The sequence below is a fragment of the Polistes dominula genome, unplaced genomic scaffold (genome assembly GCF_049000335.1).
Source record: "Polistes dominula isolate Pdom_NZ unplaced genomic scaffold, Pdom_raw_medaka contig_25, whole genome shotgun sequence".
NCBI lineage: Eukaryota > Metazoa > Arthropoda > Insecta > Hymenoptera > Vespidae > Polistes > Polistes dominula.
In genome coordinates, this window is record NW_028301094.1 from 1,646,285 (window position 1) to 1,665,794 (window position 19,510).

Here is a 19,510-nt window from a genome sequence, read left to right on the forward strand (position 1 = left end):
CTTAATCGATGGAGAACAACTATTTAATCCTCCAATGGTTTATTTATTTCTATCGGAATATAATATTACACGAATCGAATTAATATTTTGGGGAAAAGTGTCTTAGACAGAAGCGGGTTACCATCTTGAAATAGAGACTACGATTAATCATTCGGTAATACTCGCTTTAAGGGAGATCCGGATCGACCCTCAAACGACCATCCGTCGTTGGTTTGTATGAAAAAAAGATGAAAAAAGATAAAAAAAAAAAAAAGTAGAAGAAACAAGAACTATGAGAGAATGAGAGCTCTGCCAAAATCCTTTAGCATCGATGAGAGAATGAGAGAGAATAAATGGGAAGAAAGAGAGAGAGAGAGAGAGTGAGAAAGAGAATAAAGAGAGATAGAGATAGAGAGAACAAGAATCGTGAGTTAGCAAAGTTCGAACGGTCAGGAGTTTGGTGGGAAAGAGAGTAAAGATCGAGGAAGGACTTTCGCGAATAAGCGAAATTCTTTTGGGTAGGTTCGAAGAAAACGTCGAAGAGACTCGCCCTTTCGAGTGGACGAGAAGAGTTGGGTGCAGTTGAAATAGAAAAAGAAAAAGAAAAAGAAAAAAGAGAATATGGAAAGAAATAAAGAAGAAAAAAAAGAAATAAAGATGGAAATTCGAATTTATCGTTTTTAAAGAGAATTGTGCTCTTAGGAAAAAAAGAAATAAAAAAAACATAAGTAAGATGAAAATCTTAAAAGTTGATGAAGTTAACTTACCAATTAACGATTATAAATACGTAGTCGTAATATTACAAAAGCTACTAAACACGGATATAAATAATTAATATAAACGATTAAAAGAGGATTCGAAAATATATATATATATATATGTATTATAGTATTATATACAATCGTAGAAATGTATCATACGAATAATAGAGGGAATATTGAATATAAATGATTCGGGTGGTATGAGTGAACAAGTTGTATTAACAATGAAAGCTATTTACGATGAAAATTAAATCCCTCGGAGAATGAGAGGAAAAAAAGAAAAGAAAGAAACAAGACTTAATAGATAGAACAAATTCTGGGGGTTTACGTGGAAGGAAAAGGAAAAAAAGCTACAAAAGACAGAGATAGATAGATAGATAAAGAGAGTTGGAGGCAAAGAATAAAAAAACCAAAAAAAATAAGAAAAAGGTAAACCTAAAAGGAGAAGAAAAGAAAATTCTAACGTAGGAGAAAGATACAAAAGACATGACGTGGTGTAAGGTAATAAAATCAAATAAGAAATAAGACGAGAGAGAGGAAGATAGAAAGAAATAAAGAAAGAAAAAAAAAGATAAAGAAAGATACATATATATATATTTATATATAAAGGAGATAGAAATGGAAAGTGGTGGGGAGATAGGTGAGAAGGGGTGCGAATAGTGGTGAGTTCGGCACTGCGCGTCGCCGGAACAGAGAAAGAGAGAGAGAGAGAGAGAGGGTGAGAAAGAGAAAGAGAGTGAATAAGGATTGGTGGGGATGAAGCAGCTAGGGTAGCTGGAGCTCGAGTGCGAGCCCGCGGTACCTACACGCCGGGTCTGGGTTTGGCCGGGTCGGGTGCTGCGCAGGCATAACGGAGTGGAGCAAGAGCAAGAGCAAGAGTAAGAGCAAGAAGAGCAAGTGCAGAGAGAAAGAGAAAGAGGGAGAGAGAGAGAGAGAGAGAGAGAGAGAGAGAGAGAGGCAGTGGCAGTGGTAGAGAAACGGATCCAGAAAGAGAGGAGCCAGTACCACATCGGCAGCTGTAGTTGCGTCAAGAAGTGAGCCGTGTTCACCTGCCACGCCACACGATAGTAGTCCCGACGCATTTACTTTAGTTTGAGTTGACGTTGAAATTGTTCCTCTTCGATTTAAGGAGAACTTATGTGATAGAAACAAGATTAGAAAAAGAGAGAGAGAGAGAGAAAAAAATAAGACAAAAATAGTGTTTGAGAGAAAGAAAGAGAGAGGAAAATAAGAAGAAAAAACATAAGAGTTGTATGTATACATAAGAGACACAGTTAAATAGAAGAATACATAGGACAAAGGATCAAAGCAACGAGAATACACGTTGAGATATATCTCAACCATCCAGCTCGCGAGCCACCCCTTGAACCATCCTTCTTCCCTTCCCCCTAAAGCGTTCTCCCCTTTCGTTCGACCACCCCTCTTCGAGCCGACTCCTCGCTTTAGACTACTACTACTACTACCCTTCTCTCCCCCGAATTTTCCTTCCTTCCTTCCTGCCAGCCTGCCTGCCTTCCTTCCTTCCTTCCTGCTTGCTTGCTTTGCTTGCCTCCTGTTTGCTTCTCTTTCTCTCCGTTTTACCTACATGCTACCTATCATCTTCCTTTCTCTTATTCTTACTTCCTTTTCTATCATTTCCTAGTTCAATGTTATATATATCTCTGAAATAATTGTGTGAGATTAAATGAACGATTTGTCAGTGCCAATAACTCAATCATAGCGTTAGTGAAAATTGTCTTAATAAAAATAGGGGAGGGGGGTTGTCGATATGATGAAGAATCAGTGAAAATTGAACTGTAGTTTGTTGTGATATTGTTCTTTAGGGATCAGTGGATTTCGATCCTGAAAATTCAGTGGACGACCTACTACTACTGTTGTAGTAAAGTGAACTGTGAGAAAAGCTCGACTTGACATTAGCTCGCTTAGGAACAATCGAATTGCATACAGTTGTCAAACGAGTGATAAATACTTTGATTAACTATTATTTTAAATGACGATATTTTTTGTATTTGTGAAGAAGAATCTCTTGGCTGTTATCTGATTGGTGGGTAAGAACGTGGTTGGTACATAAGCGTAGGCGTTCAACGTGGCCGATCATTGGACATGTAAGTTACATTTTTTATAGTTATAATAATTAACGTTAATTAATATTCCATTTAAATCTATTAAAATTGGTTTTACCATTTGTCGTGTTACTAATTGACTTTTATAGATCTAATAAAAAGAAATTCTTTTGCGGTAAACGTTAATGAATTTTAACTTTCGTTTAGCGACACTTATTAAATTTTGATCGATCGATCGGAAGATTCGTTAGGCTGAACGAATCTTTTTTTTTCTTCTTTTTTTTTTTTTTTTTATTAAAAGTCCCGTTTAAAATCGATAATAATAGAATTCATAAGCGGACACCGTTACGGGATCACAACGGCTTCCAAAGTTAAATTCGATTTCATTTCATATACCTAACAGAAATGGTTTAGAACAGAGAACTGACCGATGAAATACCTTGATTCCAGATATGCATATATATGTATATATAGATATTTCTCACTCTCTCTTTCTCTGTATACATATATACATATATATACATACAGGGAACTGAATTTACATTTTAGAACTCAAAACGACGGGATTAGGATCGTCAAAATTAGTTAACGTGTCCGACACTTAGGAATATTCGATTATCACGCCTTTCGAACTATTATCCGTACAATTTATTGAATCAAGATGAAACAAAAGCAAGGGGGGAAAGGGAAAATAATATTCATTGTCAACGTCTTCTTCTTCGTTCATTACAATTGCCACAGAATATTTTTTTTTTTTGCTAAATAATTATAAAAGAGCTTGACGTGTAAAGTGCCGTAGCCTAATGTAATTATCTAATTTAATCCAGTTCTTTCTACTAAACCCTTCTTCCCCCGTTTCTCTCTTGTCTCCTCGTTCCACTATTCCTCTTTTGCCTTCAGTACCCAAGCTCTTAACTATTACCATTCGTAATTATCCTGTTAAGCACATACCAGGCTAATTTGTCTACTTTGCATAGGTAAACGTTACGGTTGCTCAACATCAAAGTATTCAAAGGTAACGACACACACTTTTTCACGAGGCAAAACTAATCTTAATAATGTACAAATGTATATATATATATATAGATTTTCAATGCATGTATAATATATACATATATAATACATTTGAATATCATCTTACAAAGGAGAAAAATAAAAAACAGTATCACATTCGAAATAATCGTTAAAAGGTGTTATAACGTGTGTTGTTTATTTCTTTTCTTTTTTTTTTTGGAAATAAATCTTGGTTAAGGTATATGTTTGAGTCGTTGGTCGCGGAAGTGGAGGAAGATCGATTTGTTTGGGGGTTATTTGACGTGGCACACGAACGCTGACGGAGTTCGAACACGCGAGTAAACACGAAATAGGAACGGAAAGGTAATAGTAAAAGGAGGATGAGAAGGAAAGAAAAGGACGTAAACTCGAACGCGTTGTTGTTGCCATGAGGCCAAGGGTTGATTTCCTTGAGTTTCTTCTTTGTATAAGTTACTTCAATTGTATCTGATTTTTCACTGTATATATGTGGGTGTGTGTGTATGTGTGTGTGTGTGCAAGTAAAGAGTCGAGTAAGAAGAGTGCATGGGAATAGGGATGAAGTAAAGGGCAGAGAGGGAGGGGGTGGGTTGCTACCGAAGAGGCTGGGATTGGCTCCAGGGAAAGAGCTCGATGTAATCGGCCGAGTTTCCTCGAGCTTGAAAGTACCGGGAAGATGCCAACGGTGAACTGAAGGAAATGGTGCTGGTAGTTGTAGAATGAGAAAGAGAGAGAAGAAAGATGGTGAAATAGTGGAAAAGAGAAAGAGAGAAAGAAAGAAATACAGAAAGAAAGAAGGTCAGGGATAGATGGTGGTGGTAACAACTGTCTCTGGCAAGTGTTAAGTGTACGAGAGAAGAGTTTCGAGATTCCAAAACGTACCGTAAATTTGTTCACAGTCCCTCTTGAACGAGTACCTCTAACATCAACCTGTCCATGTCCCTGTTTGGTTGGTTGGTTGGTTGCTTACTTATTTACTTGTTTACTTACTTGCACTCGTCTGTCGGTTATTGTAATATACTCGGTTGTGTAATTTCTGCTTTTGTCTGACTAAAAGTCTGATTGATCACTTATTCATAACATATTACCGTTACCACCACTATTACTTAGTTTGATGGTTGTACTAATAGATGGTATAATATTTTGTTACGTTATATACAAAGGGTTGAACATTTGTTTTGATATTTTTTCTAAACAGCTATCATAATAATAAGGAAAACTTATTATTAAGATGAGAATGAATGAAACTTTGATTAATTATTCATATAAATAATTTTTATTTGAAATAAAAATTTCATATATAATTAAGTTGAATTTAATCTTTTTTTTTATTTATTTATTTTTTTTTTAAAGTTATAAGAGAAGTATTTTAAATATGGTAACGTAAACATGCAATTTAAAAGGGTTGCTTTGTTACATTAAATCTTTTTTAATCAAGTTTCATTTTAAATGTGCATACTATTTGCATTATTTTTAATTAGATCTAAGTACCGAATGTAAAACGCCGTTGGTGGTGGTGATTGTTGTGTTGGATGAAAGGAAAAAATGTATTTATAAAAATGAATCGAAAAAGGGAAGATAAGAAGATGCAATGATTCGAGGTGATATCCTTTTAATAAAATGTGATGATGGAAAGGGGAAAAAAATACTAAGTAAAAAAAAAAATACAAAACAAGAAAAAAAAATATACTATAAAATTAAAAGAAATAAGAGCGCAAAGGGAGGAAGGGAGGGGGTTAGAGCTTTGACTTCAAAGTAATAGGAGGAGTCCTTTTCCTTTTTCTCTTTGTCACGTTAACCGATAAATTATTAGCTCGTAAAAGGAAGAAAAGAGAAAAAATCAAAGGATCAACGGATTGCGTAGGAACAGATAAAGATAAAGATAGGAGAAGTAAAGAGAGAGAAGTGAGGTACACTATTGAAAAAAAATAGAAAAAAAAAAATAGAAAAAAAAAAAGAAAAAAGTTTTGCCTTTTAAAGTAAGCTTTCCCCCTTTGAAAGAAATGAGCGACGATCCGTTGGGAGTCTCACTGAAAAGTACGATTATAATCTGCATTCCATCTTTCTTCTTCAACTTTTTTGCTTGTTTTTTTTTTCTTTTTTACTTCCTTCCCTTCTTTACCAACCGTTTTATTTTATTTTATTTTATTTTATTTTTCTAATTTTTCTTTGCTCCTATTTTTTTTTTTTTTATCTTTCCAGAAACGCACGCGAAAAACTTTTGCAATCGCTTTTACTAATTTGTCTTATTTAAGATAATTATCATATCTCAAAATAATCTACACACACTAATTTATAAAGAGAATTTTTTTTTTAATTTAAACGTAAAAAACATAACAGGAAAGGACAGAGAAGAAAGTTCAAACGTTGTTTAATTAAATGCTATGAATAATAAAAAAATATTTCAATTTTGATTGAAGTATGTTCAGAAGAAATATGACAAAAAAAAAATAATATTGTATGTGTAATTCTGAAAACTTGTAGTAGTTGGTTGATTACCATTTATCAAGATGCAAATTCGACTAAATTTTTCTGCCAATATACCTTAAATACACACGCATACTACTCACACATATACTGTGAGATCGTCCAAATGTCTAATTAGACCGGTTCCATCAATGTTTTAAACGCCTTTAATTTGTCAAATTTACCATAGACTGATGTTACTCAAAGCTATAATTTGCAAGGGTGTATTTACGATAGTCGAACATTGAAATTGGTCTAAATGTAAACTTGAAAAACCGTTTGATCCCCGATCTTTCTAATCGAAAAAACATTGATCAATTGTTTTAATTCTTTCTCTTTCTCTATGTTTTGTTTCCTCTTATTTTTTTCTTTTTTTTTCTATTTCATTTAAACGTTAATATTCGTCTTAAAAAAAACCACCAACGCGACGAATAACAAATATTGCAACGTAACGATTGATTAACGTTTACGATAAAGGTTGACGACGATGCAAAATTAATAAGGAAATAAAAAAAAAAAAAAGGGACAAGGAATAAAAAAAAAAAGAAGGAATACACGAGTGGAATAAAATGAAACAAACAAAAAGAAAAAAAAAACAAAATACAACACACACACAGAGAAAAATCGTTGAATGCAAATCCTCCTTTTACGTTGTAATCCAGAATGTCGTAATTTGATATTCCGCATTCGAACGGGTACGAGACGTATGTTACAAGTTCAACCCCTTTTCCAACCCATCACCGTATTTCTCTCTCTCTCTCTCTCTCTCTCTCTCTCTCTCACTCTCCTTCTTCTTTCTTTTCTTCTTTTCTCTATCCATCGTAACGCGAGGCATTCTAATCACGAGTCGTGACGTTTTATCATGGACTTTGAATTTTCCAACGGGAAAGAAGGGTGCACGAGGGAGGATAGGAGGAGGGTGGTGGGCTTGGGGGAAAAGGGCCGTAGATGGCAGGAAAAGGGGAGGAAGTAGATTCGAAACTTGAAATTTGTTTCTCGGACGTGCCCGAGTGCTACGGCGAATCGAAGCGTACGAGTCCGAGCGATCTCTTCTACACTTACATCTACACACACACACACACTCAGAAATACATATGTATATATAGTTACACGTAAAAGAATGTATGGACATCTTCATCCTGTTCATAGATACACGTAGGATAGATAGATATGTGTGTGTATGTATGTAAGTGTGCATATAGATCTGAAACTTCATATCATTCTTGAACTTTACGATCAGCTTGAAGAAAATGGGAAAGAGAAAGAGAGAGAGAGAGAGAGAGAGAGAGAGAGAGAGAGAGAGGAAGATGATGGGTGGAGGAAGGTTGGAAGGTTGGAAGGAAACGTGAAAGTGTATGTATGTAGTAGTAAGTCTTGAATCTCTCTATCCTAGTTTAACACACTATCTTAAAACAGCTATTCGCTACTTAATTACGATGGTGGTGGGGTGGGGGATCCTTCGTGTTCTCTAAATTACGCCTTCGAACAACTGAGAAGGAGAAAACGTTGTTCTCGCAAGGTAAAAGAATAGGATTTTCGAGATAGAGATTGAGAGATAGAAGGAGAGTGGAAAAAGGAAAAGTAGAAAGAGGTGTAGGAGAAGGTGAAGAAGGAGTGGGGGGAGGGAAATGGGGGACGGGGGAAGTGGGGGAAGGAAGATCGCGGAACAAATCTCACGAGTTTACGAGGAGAGTAATGTAACTTCGACCGACTCATTAAGGCGACAATTTAAAGTTCTAGCAAAGTTAGGTCGAATAAATGGCGATGCTAGGGCGACTCGACGAGCCCGAAGTCACACGCGAGAGAGAAACGCCGATGCGCGAAAACGTTTTCAAGCGGATTGAACGTGAGAAGCTAACGGAACAGTACTGTGTATAAGAGAGAGAGAGAGAGAGAGAGAGAGAGAAAGAGAGAATATATATATATATACGTATGCACGTATGTATTTGTGTGTTTGTGTTTGCTCGCGCGAGTCCGTGCCCCTACTTGCGCATGTGTGTATGTGTATATGTGTATATGTGTATGTGGATGTATATGAAAGAGAAACGATCGATCGTCTAGGAGGGTAGTACTACCCCTCGTGTTATACTCGAATCGCTCGTTTCAACCCTCTCACATTCTCACCCACCCCCTTTAATTCCTATTGAGCTTCATCCTTCATCAACATGAACGTTCGAGTAGTTTTTTCTTTTTCTTTTTTTTTTTTTTTTTTCTTTTCGACAACTACATATATAAAAGAGAAAAAGAGATAGAAGGGTTTAGGGTGGGGTTGGGGTTGAGAAGAGTAGAAGGAGTAGGAGTAGAAGTACGGTAGGAAGAAGAAGTTAAGACTCGTGAACCGATTTTTCGAATGAGCTGGATTAAAACGTCGTGGATTTTCGCTAGAAAGCAACGAAATTTTCATCCTTAAAGCTCCTTAATTCCTCATCCTTCGTGGCGTGAAAAAGATGAGAGAATGATGATGAAGAAGAAGTAGAAGTAAAAGAAGAAGATTATATTAACGGCACATCTCTAGTAAAAATGTTAGTGAGTTTTAGGTCGCATCTAGGGGGGAAAAAAAACAGGTTTGTTTGTGAAATCGTTAATTCATCTTACGTTTAATAATGCTTCTCTTGTTTGCATTTAGGTTACCATTCTCGTCCAGCCTCGTTTTCCTTTTCCCATTCTACCATCCCCGTTCATCCCCAACCAACCAACTCTTTTATTCTTTTTAACTCTTTTAACAATTACGCCACTTCGAATATATTTTGTTTTAAAGTTGATTCTATGCTTTTCTTTTATTTTGCTTTTTTTATTTTGTTTCTTCTTCTTCTTCTTCTTCTTCTTCTTCCTCGTTACTAATCGTTCCTCGAGATACTTTTAATCTCATCGTTAAAACGTTTTGCTTTTAAATACGTACGATGGTTGTTGCGTGCGTCATTAAATGAGGATTTTAGACTACGTCGTTTGAAATATATATATTTATGTTTTATAGATCGATTAAAAAGGATATTTCCTTTCAAAGTAAATGATTTTAAACGTTTGCACGAACAAAAAATATAAAAATATCTATGAAAAAAATTGATATTATTGATTATATATTATCTATATACAATTATATAATATTATTATAATAATATGTGTTCGTATACATAATATAATATAATATAATATAATAATAAAAAAGTAAACAGGGGAAAATAATAAGAAATTAAATCGTTATTTTATTTTAATTTTGCAATATTAATCAACTTTAGACAATGTTGTTTCGTATTTTTTCTACTCCATTATCCCAAATTGGCTTTAAAATTAAATACTAACTTCAATAAACAATGGGTAATATAAAAAAAAAAAAACTTGCTCGTAGTATCCCAACTATACCCACTCACATTCGTTGATCGAAATGGAGAACAATGAAGGAGTAGAGTAGAAAGTTTTTTCTCTCTTTCACAAAATCTGCATCTCTTGCCACGAATATTACACACAAAAAAAGAAGAAGAAAATAGAAAGAAAAAAAAAACAGAAAGAAGTTGGTTGGTGGAAGGAAATAGACGAAAAGGTGATGAAGAAGAAGGGGATGAAACGAGAGGGATGGATGTATGGGAGGGATTATAGAAAAAGTGGAAGAAGTAGAAGAAGAAGAAGAAGTAGAAGTAGAAGAAGAGTACGGAAACAAAACGTTCGCGTTTTACGTTAAAGGCAAATGTGTAAGTTAACGTGGATTATATATATATGTGTGTGTGTGTGTGTGTGTGTGTAGGTGTAGGTGTAGGTGGGTGGTTGGGTGGTGGTATGTTGGTGGTAATGGTGATATGGCGATGGTGGAAGTAGTCGAGCTTTCAATAGAAGTTTTTCCTACTGGAGAAAACAAGGCGGCGGACTAATGGTAGCTTATACTACTTACTGCCGACGGCCACGTTCTTTCGCCCTATTAAAACGTTGGATATGTAAGCCCTGAAACAGACTTTTCTTTTCTTTCTATCTCTCTCTCTCTCTCTCTCTCTCTCTCTTTCTCTCTTTCTTTTCTTTACTTGTTTTTTTTTCGGCGCGTATTCTTTTTTTTTTTTTTTTTTTAATATACTTTTCCATTTTTTTCTCATCATTCTTTTTTCTCTTATATTACTTTCCTTTACCACTACCACTACCACCAATACCCGTGACTCGTCGTTGTCGTAGTAGAAAACCATCCAAAGTTTCTAATAATTTAATTAATACCTTTTGAGGTTTTTTTTATGCTTCGTTGACTCTTTGTAACATTCGTTGCTTGAGAATGAGAAGAAAAAGTGTCAGGAGAATGAGAGAGTTGAAAATAGTGCGTTTCTTCGAGGTTGCTAATTAAGCTGAAACGAAGCTTGATGCTGCTTGAACCGTGTTGCCGCTTTTACTTTACTTTATTTTATTTTATTAAACTTTAATTTTTGAGAACGTTTTACCCAATCACGAAAAGGGGGTGTCTTATTCGTCGAAGCAAATATAACAAGTATTTTACGGCGTACGTTGTTTTTTTTTTTTTTTTTTTCGTAATTATTTCGAAATACACGACGATGTATTTTTCTATTTTTTATTTATTTATTTTTAGTAGCAATGAACTTTCGAGCTTTCTAACGCCGAATTAATAATTTATTTATTCATTTAAATCTAAAATTACATTTTCCGCGAATTCAGACGAAACGCAATTTTAAACGCAAACGCGAATTTGTTTTTCTCATCGTTAAAAATCAAATGTAAATATTTAAGAATGTTAAAATATATTTTTGTAGGTATCGAATCGAAAAGATTTGCTTATTTTTTTTTTCTTCTTCTTCTCAATTTCGTATTTCGATTCTAGGGAAAGCTATCGTAGCGAACAACAACGAATCGATTTCATTGGTTTGCGGAAGAAATTCGATTTCAAAAAAGAAATTTTTTGAAAGATAGCTTTGCTTAACGCCTTCCTTCCTTCCTTCCTTCCTTCCATTGCTAAAATGGCGGAATGCGTGTTAACTTTGTATAAGTGTATGTATATATTGTATACACGTGTATTCGTGTTCCTTGCGCATGTGTACGTGTGTAACTTTTCGAATAATACTTACCACAGCCAAAGTACTTCGAGTTGGAAACTACGTAAAAGTTTGCTTATCCTTTATTAACGCTACCTACACCGTATAACCGTTTAAAGTAGATACTTTAATATAATAATAAAGCATTCATTGTGTTCTCCTTGAGAACGTATCACCAAAGTATTCCGTGGCTTCTTCGTCTTCTTCTTCTTCTTCTTCTTCTTCTTCTTCTTCTTCTTCTTCTTCTCGCAAACTTCAAAACGTAGCATCGAACTTTTTTCTATATCATTGCCAAGTGAATTTATTATAAATCAATACGTTTCTTATTAATATGTCTTTTAACATTTATTATTTTACCTTTTTTTTTCATTTCATCTCTTACACGTTAATTGACACATCACGAACATATATATATATATATATGTCAGAAAATTGATTAAATCATTTACATGGAAAATATCTTACGTTTTGCGTTGTAATTGCATGAATAATTCATCGATGAAAAATCGTATGAAAATGATTTTCGAGAAAAAGGGAATAATTCGAGGGATGAAAAAAGACACTTACAAAAAAAAAAGAAAAAAAACAAAAAAAAACCAACCAACCATAAAATTAAAAACTATACGCCTAGAAGAAACGGTAAACATCGGAGTAGACGATGAAGTATAAGAAAACGAAAAAGAAGTAAGCAAGCAAAGAAGGAAGCGAAGAAATAAAAAAAAAAAAAAAAATAAAAAAAAAAGGAAAGAAGTGCAAAAACCAACAAAGATCAATCTCCCCGTTTAAAGTTTGTTCACAATCTCCTAGCATTTTATCGATTTTACCGAGCATACTTTTTTTCCAATCATCAACCTGATCAACCCTCTCTCACAGTTTTCATTATCGAAAGAACCCTCCCCCGTGTTTCCGTTTTCCCACGATAACAAACAACTAGCCAAGAGAATCGATTCGTTAGAGTCTGTTAACAAAAAGCGAGAACCCACCCTGTCCCCCAGCCCCACTCCCACTTCCACCCCCCCCCCGCCCCTCAACACCAAAAGGCATTCGTAAAATGTCATTAGGGTTGATCTCCGTCGATAAAACAGATTGTTCTCGTTCATTCGTTCGTTCACCGTCTCACAATTCCCCTTTTTATTTTCATTCAATTTTAAGCTAACCTAAGGAAACTCGTAGTTGCAGTTAATCGGTACTTTAACGGTCTTCCAGCCCTCGTCAAATAAATTATCCAATTGCGTGGCGAGTGAAAACGAATGAACGAGCCATGAGAGGGTTGAAGGGGGGGGAGGTGTAGGGGGAGATGATTAGAAAAGGGGCAGGAGGGGGATAGATGGAAACTCCAATGGACTGGGTTTGGGGTGGTGGTTTTTGGGGTAAAGGGTGTTGGGATCGCGGGAGGAGGGTGGTTAGATGTAACAGAAGGGTCAGTTAACCCCGCGGGGGCGTTAATGCTCGCGGTAAATGCGCAACAAGGGAATACGGCGGAAACACGTGTTTAGCCGCAAATCCTGAAGCGAACCGCAGCATTCGCGCGTCTACTACCACCATCACAGAACCCACCTGGCATAGAACGCGAGTGTACACTTCGCATGCGTGCATGCTAGAGTTAGAACAAGAGAAATTGTGTAAGCTTCTCGATGAACAACTTCTCCTCTCTCTTCCTCTCTCTCTCTCATTGTTACGCTCTCTTGGTTCTCTCCTGTCGGACCTGTCTATTGCACTATAGGATTCGATTTCACATGCATATAGGTTAGTTCAAAAGTACGTATGTGCATGCATGCGTACATGCGTGTGTGTTTATGCGTGTAGGACGACTAGGATGAAGTGATTGTGTTGTTGAGTATGATTGTGGTGGTGTTACGTGAATGGAGTTGAAGGAAAAGGAAAAGGTTGGGTGGGTGGGTGGAGGGGAGTTAGATGTGAAATATATATTTGTAAATAATATCGATGATGGTTTACAAAGGGTGTTTGGTAACCAATGATTGTTTGGTTGATTATTCTTGAGAAATAAATCATATACGTGTATTGATTGATTATCATAGAGAGAATGTTTGGTTCTTTGATCAAATTACATTTTTTTTATTAAAATATTTTGAAAGGATAAAAATTATTTATAAAGGATATCCATATTTTAGATAAAAAAAAGTCATATTTTTTAATTAAATTATTTGAAATAATTCTACAGGGTGTATCGTTAAATAACATCCTTTTTTTTTTCTTTTCTTTCATCTACTTGTATAGTTATTTCTGATTATTTTTCTTTTTCATATATATATATATATATAGATGAAGGTATATTGAAAATTTTTGTTCGAATAGAAAACAATGTTTATTTTATCTTTAGAAATTGTTGATTTTAGGTAGAGTTTGTGTATTATTCTCTTTGATCAAATATTCTTTTTTCTTTTTTGTTCCATAACGTAACGTATAATCGAGCAATAGACAAAAATCCTCTCATCCGATTTCTTTCCGAATCATATGTCGTGTTGTTTCGTGATATCGTTATCTGCAACGTTATAAAAACTTTTCTCTCTCTCTCTCTCTCTCTCTCTCGTCTTTTTTTTTGTCTTTTTCTAATCCGAAAAGCTTTAAATAAAATACGGGGGACAATGATAACGATTAAGTAGAAAACCATGTATATGTGTGTGTGTGTGTGTATGAACTTTCAATTAATTTATATTTTCAACTTCATATATACCTATGTTTCTTTTTCTTTTCATCCATATTTCATTATTATCATTGCAAATGTATTTATATTATTTAAATAATACAAATTAACAATAATAATAATAATAATAATAATAATAATTTAAATTCTAATTAAATCTTTTCCTTTACATTATATTATTATTACCATTATTGTATTATAACATACATTATTATTATGATGATGATGATGATGATTATTATTATTATTATTATAATGTGAAATAAAAAAGAATCATCATTAAAATAAGGAATGTTTTACGTTTGTAAAATAAATATCAAAAACAAAAATAATATAAATCACGACCAAACACAGAATACAAACGTAAGTAAGGGATTAGGTATAAAAAAAGAAAAAATGAAATACTTTACTGATAGTTACCTGTAATAAAAACAAAAAATAAGTTAACAATATTATTAACGTTCTTTATCTCGTCTCGTTACTTTCTATTTTTCGTTCATTTCATTCTTCAACCCTTATTATCATATCCCTCTTCTTCCTATTCATATTTTTCTAATTATCAATATTTTTTTATTTCCCTCGTATTCAATTGTAAAACAGTCAGATTCGTTCTTCTCCTTTGTAGAAGAAGACCATTCGACCATCTGAAGTTCGTGCAATCGTGCAAAAGCTCGCACGTTCTTTTTCACGGCTACCGGGCTGGTTGGTTGGTTATTATGCAAATGAAGTTTATCTAAAAATAGGAAATAGCGTTAAGGGATGGAGATGGGATGGGGGGAGGGAGAAGGAAGGTGTACGATTATGCTCGGAATTTTCTCGGACGCAGCTCACTTGTGTGTTTAGTCGAGTGTGTGAAACTCATGTTGGTGGTAGTTGGTGGTGTAGCTGGAGAAGATAGGAGAAGGAGGTGGGTTTGAAGAGAAGAGGTTAACAGAGAGAGAGAGACGGGGGGAGGGAAGGTGGAGAAGGAGAAGGGGGAAGGGGGAAGGGGAAGGGGGAAGGGGGAAGGGGGAAGGGTGGGACGTTCGAATTTTCAAGGGAAAAATGAGGTCACGTAATTTTATCTATTCATCGTGTAGGAAGATTCGAAAAATCAGAGGAAAAATATACATGCGAGAGGAGGATTCATCCGGATCGAAAATCTCGCTGCGACGAAGTCGATTCTTCCTGATTCGATAAAAACGTCCTGAATCCTTTAGAGCGATCCTGACGAGCGTTAGGTACGACAGAAAGAGAGAGAGAGTGAGAGTGAGAGTGAGAGAGAGGGGGTTGGAAAAGTACGTGATCTCTTCTCGAGAGATTTTCAATCACTCGAAATCGGTTGTGTTTATTCTTCCTTTTTTTTTTTCTTTTTTATTCTTTTTTATTTATTTTTTTTTCTTTTTAGTTCGTTTCGTTTCTTTTTTCTCGTTTAGAAAGAGAATTTTCTTCGTTAAAAATGTATATGAATCAAATTTTATATCGGAGAAAATAAAAAACATTGTTAAGGTTGTCAATGATTATCTGTTGATTTTTTATAAAGGGTCTATAAATCCCATGATAGGTTGTGTTTGTGTATGTTTGTGTGACCACACACACAATTGTATAACAAGTTGCGTTATATTGGTTTGGTTTGGTTCTTTTTTTTTTTAGTTATGTTAATTGAAGGTTAATTAATTTAAACGACGTGATTGTCGATAATAAAAAAGTTGCACCGATAATAAACGACATATTTCTTGTATTATCTCGTGAACGAATTATCTAGATTATATATTATTAAATTATATTATTGATTATATTTGAATATTAATATAAAATACTTATATATATAATATATTGTATACTATAATAAAATACAATTTAATTATTTTGTTATATTATTTTATTTATATTTTATTATATTATATTATTTTATATTATATTTTATATTATATTTATATATTTGTATATTATATTTTAATATATATTTATATTATAATATTTTATATTATATATTATAATAAAATACAATTTAATTATTAAGATAGTCTTATAAAAAAAATATCTTTAAAAAAAACAAAACAATTAGAGAAATCATATTTAAAATAATAAAATAATAAAATAATAAAATATTTATGAGAATTATTATCATTTGCTAGAACTTAGTACCACCAATCGTAATCTTCCACTTATCTCTATCTTTCTCTCTCACTCTCATTTTAACTCACGTTAGTTCTTCGAGTCTCTGCCCCATGACACATTCTCGGTTATACCATATACTCACAGTTTGACACTTGGGAGATCGATGGGAATGGAAAAGTATCGTAGGACGTTACGCGGAAGAAATTATCAACGTAATGTACAATAACGCATCATCCCTGTGACGGTAATAAATCATGACTGCTGGTAATGTTAGAAGTTCACACAAAGAGAGAAAGAGAGATATTCAATATATGTGTGTATATATATATATATATATATAGATACGATAGAAAAGGATAGAGAATATGAGATGGCCCCTTTTTTTGACGTTAATTCGTTGAGAGAAAAGAAACTTTACGTTTTGTTTCCAACGTTTCCGAATTTTCCAATTCGACGCGAAACCTGCTAGCAAATGGCGTTGCAGAAAATGATCGTAGGTGAGATGAGAAGTATTGGATGAAGTAGAAGAAGAAGAAGAAGAAGAAGAAGAGGGCTGTGAGATGGAATGAGTTGAGTGAAGGGCATAAAGAAGGTGGTAGGGATAGGGGTATGGAGGTTGGAGTGGGGATTGGGGTGAGATTACGTGAGTTCTCCCCTTCATTGGAATTAGATCTTCGGGAGCTCGATGAATAATGACACGAAGAATATCCATATTTTGGAGTTGCTGATATAAGAGTAAAAGAGGGTGTGAGTTAGAGGGAAGGAGGGGGAAGGTGGGTTAGAAGAGGAAAAAGAGAAGTGGGAGAAGTGGGTGGAGGAGGAGGGGAAAGGGGTAGGAGTGTATGTCGAAGAGGAAATACAAAGTCTTCTCACGTTTCGGATAGCGTTGGAACGAACGGAAGAATGTTGGAACAACTCGAGGGAAACTCTCTTCGAAGTATTCCATATTAAATTACAGGTGCGAGGCGTAAATCTTTGCCGAGTGAAAACTCCTCTCTCTTCTACTCTCTCTCTCTCTCTCTCTTTTCCTCTCTCATTCTTCTATTCTTTTTTGTAACTTTCTTTCTTACGTATCCTCTCGAAAGTTTGAAGTTTTTAACTCGCAATTCGTATAATAGAACGTACCTCGAGTTACCCTTTTGCACGATTCAAAAATCCATTGTGTGTGTCCCCCATGTATGAGAGTATATATATATATTTATTATGTATATATGATACGTGTGTATGTATGTGTTGAATAAAGAAGTTCAAGAATTATTGGTTAGTTTGTAAAAAAATAAAATATGAAAGGAAAAAGATGTGCATACTGTTCGTTTGGATTTATTTTTATTAAAAGATCAAGAATAATGAGAATTACGAATAAATTTTTTTTTTTTAATTTAATTAAAGAGAAAGAATTTTAGAAAAGAAAAAGAACTGTAATATAAAAAGAAATATCAATAGAAAAATCAAAATCATTGGAGTATAAAACACGTCATAAATTTCTATCGAGACATTTATGAATAAATTGGAAAAGTGTATATTTTTCTCCCTATTCGATATTTGACGTAATTTAAATAAACAATTAAATTCGTGAAATTTGTTTTCGAATAAAATATCTATATATATATATATAGATATATAAAAAAAAAAATAAACAAATTTTATAGAACAATTTTTTTTTTATACGCAAGAGAACAAAATTATCGCACGAGTCGTGCAACGTTTCTAGTGGGATTGGAAATAAAAATAAAAATAAAAAAAATAGTAGGGGTGGTGGTAAGCGTGTGGCAGGGGTGACGAGAGAAAAAAATAAAACGCGATAATAACAAATAAAATCTATATATATATATATATAGATCCATTGATTATAACGAACCGGAAACTAACGTTCGACGATCTAACGAGACGTAAATAAGTAAGCAGGAACGAGCCAATCGTTTGGAATAAAAGAAAAAGAACAAAAAATTTCAACCACAGCGATTTCGGATACGCTAATTAATTGCTTTAATTAATCGATCGATCGTGTAAGGCATTTATTATCAATTGATTGGTTCGAACTATTCTTTCATTTTGATTATGTATAAAATATTAAGTCGTCCCAAAAAAGTTTCCTCTTTTATTTTTGGTTTTTATTTATTTTATTTTATTTTTTTATTTTACATGCACAATATTTTTTATATTGAATAAATATACAGTAAAGAAAAAGGTAATATATATAATTTATTTTTATTATATATATATATATAATTATTTATATATTATTATATATTACAATTACATTAATTAATTGAATATAATAACATATTATAATATTATATTTATAATTATATATAAATAATTAAATATATAATGTAGTTATTATTTATAATATAATATATAATAAAAGTAGAATCAATATTATTTAATAAAATAACATGAATAAATATTATATTGCACACAATATTGTGCAAACTTATTATCAAGAAAAATTAAGAAATTTTTGGTACGACCTAATATATTTTACTTTGAGTATAATTTCTTTTTTTTTTTTTTTCATTAACCCTTTCATTACTACAAGCCACTATAGTGGTCTTCCATAAAATGCCGTATATTTTACATATGACGAACAATAAAAATAGCAATAGAGTTGTGAAAAGTTTAATATTCAAATAGCAGTTTGTTTTTCATTTTTGTTCAAATCTATACCTTTCTCATTTTTCAATTTTTCAATATTTTGAAAAAAAAAAAAAAAAAAATAGTGGTTATTCGTGTCATCGGAAAATAAGAATAAGGTAGCAGAGAAAGACCAGGGTGGAGATTGGCAAAAGGGTATGCATATAAGGGGGTGAGGGTAGAAATAAAATCGACTAACTCGAGTGCTTTCATCAAGATTAGAATTGCAAAACGTCTCACCTCACCTCACCTCCTCCTCCTTCCCCGATTTGAGTGAGTCGATGAGAGTGGGTGACATTTTTCGATTATTAATTTTCTCCTTTTTTTCCTTTTTTCGTTTATCCTCCTTTCTCTTCCTCTCTTTCTCTCTCTCTCTCTCTCTTTAACTTAGTCTTTCTCGTTCGTTCGTTCGATAAAGTGATTCGTGGCACGACTCATCTTTATTCATCGTCTCCTGCACGCGAGTACATTGTACATTAGCCACAAGCTATTAATTTCCGTTTGACACTGGAAGACCGATGAGTTGGATACACTTTAAAAGAGAGTGAGAGAGAGTGAGAGAGAGAGTGTGTGTGTGTGTTTTTTTTACGATGATTTCCATGATCGATTACCAGCAGAGTTATACGGACATGTGTATCCTATCTTCACTGTTTTGTTATCAACACGTAAAGGACAAGAACTTGTTCATGATGCTATAACACTGTCTTTTTATTTTTCTTTTTTTTTTCTTTCTAAAGTTGTTGTTTACTCTTTCTTTCTTGTCTTACTTTTTTCTTCTATCTGTCCTTCTTG

At 33.7% G+C, this 19,510-nt stretch overlaps 1 protein-coding gene across 1 annotated transcript in view; it reads left to right on the forward strand.

Moving 5' to 3' along the window:
* The first annotated feature begins 1,536 nt into the window (after positions 1-1,536).
* The window catches only part of LOC107071670 (uncharacterized), a 91,337-nt gene continuing 73,363 nt past the window's right edge, over positions 1,537-19,510 (forward strand). Inside the window, exon 1 of the mRNA XM_015330857.2 lies at positions 1,537-2,845. The gene's annotated coding sequence lies outside the window, so the exon portion shown is untranslated. The remainder of the gene's footprint in view (positions 2,846-19,510) is intronic.